Source organism: Momordica charantia (genome assembly GCF_013281855.1).
Source record: "Momordica charantia cultivar OHB3-1 chromosome 8 unlocalized genomic scaffold, Mcharantia_2.0 BLBB01000008.1, whole genome shotgun sequence".
NCBI classification, from domain to species: domain Eukaryota; kingdom Viridiplantae; phylum Streptophyta; class Magnoliopsida; order Cucurbitales; family Cucurbitaceae; genus Momordica; species Momordica charantia.
Window position 1 is genome coordinate 11,339,482 of NW_028275166.1, and position 6,000 is coordinate 11,345,481.

Below are 6,000 nucleotides of genomic sequence, written 5' to 3' on the forward strand. Positions count from 1 at the left end.
AGAAAGACAACTCTTTCCATTTGAATTATTCTTTATATGAATATATTAAGTTGTAATTTATTGTGTTTACTTTTTATCCTAATTATTGACCTGTAGTATTAATAAATCTTAAAAATACTTTTATAACTAGAAATGATAATTTTCTAAATAATTAAAAAAATACAATAATTTTATAAATATTTGAAAATTGAAAGAATAGTGCAGAAAAGTAAAATAAAAAAGTGATTATTTCATTAAAATATTTTTTTTTACAAAATTTGAAATTTAGTATAATTTTGAAGATTTTTTAGAAATAATTTTAAAGGTTTTTTTATATGTGATATATAATTAAATTCATTAAACATTATTTTTAATATACTTGGGAAGATAAACATTCATGTGCATTTCACGTGATTATTGCTAGTATAGAAAAGGGAGTTGAGAAAATTGATTTTCGCGATTCAAAGTAGAGGTGTACATTGGTCGGTTGGGTCGGTTGTCAGGCCCAAATCGATGTCGACTGATCGACCCTTGATAAGTCTTGATTAAGGGCTAAAAAGAATATATTTGCATGCTTAGTTGAGGGTTATTTAAGATGAAAAATGTATGATTATACATCTATGTTAGCAAAAATGTGCATATTTTGTGATTAAGGATGCAGTCATTAAGTTATCGATGAATGAATGTTAATTGGTGTAAATATGTTTGTTTTTTAGAGAAAAGTGAAGATTGGTGATCACAATGCGTTAGACGTATCCATGGTTCTAAATATCCGTCGACACGTCGATATTTCCATTGACATATCCATGTTTCCACGAGTTCGACATCGATATGAGGGGTAAATCGACATTTCCATCATAGTACAAGAAATCGATAAAATATGAAAAATATCAACAAAATGTCACTAATATATACATAATATTAATATTAATTATTTTTAACTAATTTAGAAATAGGAAAATGTTTATTTGTTAATTTAATTTTTTTTTACAATTTTTTTATTTTTCTAACTTTTACAGAAATATCCATCAACATCGACATTTTATCGATATTTCCATGAAATCGAGATCTCGATATTCCATCGACATCAACATCAACATTTAAAACCTTGGGCGTATCACACTCCAAGAATTTCCAGCTTACTAGAAGAATGCACCAAACAAATTACTTTAAAAGATCAAACTTCACAATGCTTCAGCCACATTCGATGCCTAAATTATCAAAACGTGAATAACCACTTTTGACCAAGCAATTGATCAGTCTCCTTTCCTAAAATCTCTACAGTTACTAGTGGTTGCCAACTTCCCCAGGAATTCTCAACACTTTATTACCTCCCAAGTCTATAAATTGAGCTTCCAATGATCACTTGAAGGCACCTCATTTTCCATACATTTTGTTCTTCCTTTCTACTTTGTTATCAACTTTAGTTTTTTAAGTTTTTTTTCTAGCATTTAAGATTTGTTCTTCAATTAAACTTTCTACAATTACTTTGGGTATTTTATTGCAATTCAATTTCTTTCCAATTCTAATGAAAATGCATTCTTTTGTTATCTTCTCTTGTTATTTCAATTCTTTTACTTCTATGAGTAGCTAAATTATTTTTTCAACCCTCCTACGAATGATTTAGATCTATCAGTGAGCACGACATATTACGTTCTCTTTGCTTATCTAGATTGATACAATTTATTAAGTTTATTTTTTATTGGCCACTTGTTAAAAATCACATTAGTTTGATTTTAATTCTGAAAAGGTCAAGGTCAAACAGATTTCATCGAGGTAAAACATGAAGTTATTTAGAAATAAGAACTAAAACAAGATCCTAGATATAAGTTCTCTTACCCGTTAAACGTAAGTTGAAATTTGATTTATTTAGGATTCTAGAGTTTCATAGACATATGTAAATGCTAGCCTAAGCTTCTAAACAAACCAAAAACGGTATGGAATAGGAGTCGAACCAGTTTGCATGAATTGAGCATAATTACGGGCACATTTGATAGGTGTAATTCATCTTTTTAGAACTAAATATGGGTTGAATTTTTAATCTTTGTATTTTTAAATTGTGTTTCCAAAAATTTCACAACTTTTATCCCAACCCGGTTGCTCATATAAGCAATTTACAAAATCAATTTTAAAAGAAAACTAGTCCATATGGAGACGAACTTGGAATATTTCCATGATATTAATTGTGACAGTGTGCACTTGCACTTACCGACATGACCCGTCCCAAACACCTACTCGTCCTAGAACGAGTTGCGCCGACCACAGACTTCGACTAACTACGAAGTTAGTGGTCAACTTCTTTCTTTCCTTTGACCTGAACTTTGACTAACAACTCCAAATGGATGCACAATAAAATATTAATCTTAACCAAACAATCATTCTTACATCCATTCTATACATTCTTTTCCTATCAACAGAATGCAGATAAAATTTCTTACAAACCAACTAAACTACATACAAAAGATATGCAACTCTTGAACAACTCGGGGTGGCAGAAGCTGAACTAAATTCTTCTTGAAACTCAGAAACTCAGATACTCAAGTACAGCCTGGGGGGAAAACAAAACATAAACAGTGAGCTGAGAACGTCAGTGAGTGGTAAGTTAATAAGAAAATATTGTCATCAACTTCGTTTCATAAACAACTTAAAGTTCAGCTCTTAAAACAAACATCATAAAACTGAAGTAATAATCATTCTCATTAAAATTCCATAAAATTCGAGTAAAACTAGAGCAACGTTATACATTTCATAAAACTTAGTAAACTTCTCAAAATCAAACTTGTAACAACAATTTCTTTACAGGCAAACCGAAAAGACACGCTCCCAAGTTCAGGATTCGGAATCCGGATTTGGCCCTTATCGCCTTGGCATTCCCCTGCATCTCCTGCGACCTAGTTACGCCAACTTCTCAACATGCTCTAAAACACATTCTAAAACATATAAAACATTCTTCTTCAAACATAAAACAGATAGATAAAACTCAACACCACACATGTATCCACATTCTATTCTGGTCTACTGGCGTAGAGTAATCTCAATACATACAGCAGAATAATTCTGGTCTACTAGCATAGAGTAATCTCAATACGCATAGCAGAATAATTCTCTCAACACGTGGAGTAAAATGGTCTCAAAGAACTTCTATTTCTGGGTATACTATAGAAACACATTCACATAGCATACAGGTAATCACCTGGATACAATAACATGGTGGTTTGAAAACTTCTTTCTCAATCTCGTAAACTGTTTTAAAATTCTTCTTTCCTTCTTTCTAAGAACTTTTCTTTCTTCCTCGAATCATTTCTAAAATCTTTCTTTCTAAGAACATTTCATGAAATTCTAAAATCATTTTCTGAAATCTCTTTCTAAATAACCTTTCATATCTTTCTTCAAATATTTCTCTAAATCATAAAACATTTTTAAATTCTCAAAAACATTTCTAAATTCTCGAACAAACACATTTTCTTTCATTCTTAGCAGAAATGCTAAATCATACATAATATATAATTTCTCATAAATTCTATATCAATAGGTATCTAAAACCATTTAATAAAATAACCACTCACTAATCCTTCAAACTCGATCGTCCTCCGTTCCAATTTCTGCTTGACCTGAAATATCGATTCAATACCAAATTAATTCATGCTTTAATCCAATTTAACTTCAACATATTTTTGTTCCCAATTGAAATTACATTATCTTCCAAATTAATCCACATAAATCCAATTTTATAACTCATTCTCCCTCTTCATTAACAACCCACCCTTTTTCTCTCTCATACCATTTATTAGTGGGTCCCACCAAAACCCATTGAATTTCTCTTCCTTTCACCTTCTCACGTGATTTCCCATTTCTTTTACCAATTCATTCTTACTTTTCTTAATTTATTTTTATCCCAAAATCCCTTTCTCTCTCCTGTGTTCAACGACCCATCTTCTTTTTCTCTCTTTCTCTCTTCTCCTACCAAACCCACGACCTTTTCTTCTTTCTTTTTCTTCCTTCTTTTTCTTCTTCTGCAACTTCTTCCTTCTCTTATCAATTACCCTTCTCTGTTTTCCTTTTTCTTTTATGAACTTTTCTCTAAATTCCTACTCTTCAAACCTTCCAAAATTCCATAAACTCAACCTTCATTTTCCTTCTTCTTCTTCACAAATTCCCCTCAAATTCCACCATTAAAGATACCTATAATAACATTTACGTTTTCTGAAAAACGATTATTAAGGCCAGAAATTCAAATTTTCTTTTAAGCAATTTCTTGAATATAACCACAAAAACCCACAAATTCACAAAATTTCTAAAGAATAAAACCCACAAAATTTCACCGTAAAAAGTCCTATAACCCATGCTTTCTCCTACTTAGTTTTAAAAAACTTACCGAACTATGAATCCATAACTCCGTACCGCTGCTTTTAAAACAAATTTCTTCAAACTCTTCTTCTCCACTTCTTTCTCTTCTTCACCATCGTTCTCTCTCCCTCCTTTTTCCTTCTCCATTTTCGTTTCACCCCTCTCTGTTCTTTTTTTTTCCCTTCTTTCTTCTTTTCTTTTCTTTCCTTTCCTTTTCTGTTTCTCTCTCTTTTTTTTTTTAAAACACCTCACACACAACTTTCCTAAGGCAACACCACACAAACACGTGTCGCCTTTAAAATTCAAACCAAATTTTTTTTTCTCTTTTCTTTTAAGTTAAAAGACCAATATAACCTTTAACTTCAATCTTTAATAATTCCCCAAATTTCTCTCTTTTTTTTGGTTACAAAAAGACTAAACAGTCCTTACACTTGCCCTCTAGCTATTAAGACAACAACCCCGCTGGCTTTCTACTAACCGACCAAACAGTTGGTTTTGTCAGTCGATTTCTAGGATGAGCGACGTGAGGGGTGGGGCTGTGCCTTAGGATGACGGAGGAAAATGTTGGGAATGACAAAGGAAACATGTGTATTTACAAAGAAAGTCACCATTACTTATGGGGAAAAAAGCAAATACCGTTCAGTTAGTTGGTATACTTTGTCAAAAAAAAAAAAGAAAAAAAAAAACTAAAGCTAGTATACTAGGCTTAAATTATTTCAATTGGAAGATTAAAACCCAAGGCCATTAGCTCCTTTTATAATAGTTGGAACATACCCTTTCATTGTACCTTTTCGATGTGAGTCAACTTCTAGCAGTTGGAGCACATCAATCCTTACTTTTCCGATGTGGGACAACTTCCATTCCAATATTTTGTCAAAACCCAAAAATTACAACCTTTGCAGATGCTTAAATCCCTGCTTTTGTAGGTTCCAACTCAAGGCTTAATGCTGTAAATGAAAAGGATGTGAATCCCGAAGCGGAAGTAGTAGAACGCATTCTTGAATTTTTTGAAATTTAAAACACAGAAAAATATAAAACAAGGAAGAATGTTGGATTTTACTTTTGAAGATTCTTCTTCGTGTGATCCTAATGAGAAACATCACTTGATCTTCCTTACTATGTCTCTCGGTCGAGAATCCATGGGATCCAATTGCAGATTTTAAGCATTTTTCTTCTTTTTCCATGCCTTTAGGATTCAAGAGAAAAATCCTAAGACCATTAGGATATCTTATCCTTTTTGGATATGAGATATCTTCTCCTGAAACTAGGGAAAATCCAAGACCATGAGGATATCTTCATCTTTTTAATTAATAATAGACAAATCAATTAAATTAATTAACAATTAATTAATTAATTATTAATTATTAATCTAATTAATAATTAATAATTAATATATTTAATAATTAATTAATTTAAATCCAAATATTAATTTAAATAAATAAATAATTAACAATTAATCATTTAACTTTTAATTAAATATCGCATATTTAATTAAAACTATATATTTAATCATATTTAAATGCATTTCTCTGGTATAACCTATAATTTTAATATGAATAATTCATATTAATTATTTGAATCCTATTCAAATATTTCTCTCCTAACATATAGTATAATTTGAAGACAGGGGAAAATTGAAAAAATAATTAAATCAAAAATTGGGATAACGGGTAG

The 6,000-nt window shown here is 30.8% G+C and overlaps 1 long non-coding RNA gene across 1 annotated transcript; it reads right to left on the minus strand.

Annotated features, from left to right (window-relative positions):
• Window positions 1-2,128: 2,128 nt before the first annotated feature.
• LOC148209506 (uncharacterized) lies at window positions 2,129-4,555 on the minus strand. The gene is made up of 3 exons (XR_015792679.1): window positions 4,355-4,555; window positions 3,546-3,590; window positions 2,129-2,527 (listed from the first exon to the last, which is right to left on the minus strand). It is a non-coding gene; the product is annotated as an uncharacterized LOC148209506 (long non-coding RNA).
• Between the last annotated feature and the right edge of the window lie 1,445 nt (window positions 4,556-6,000).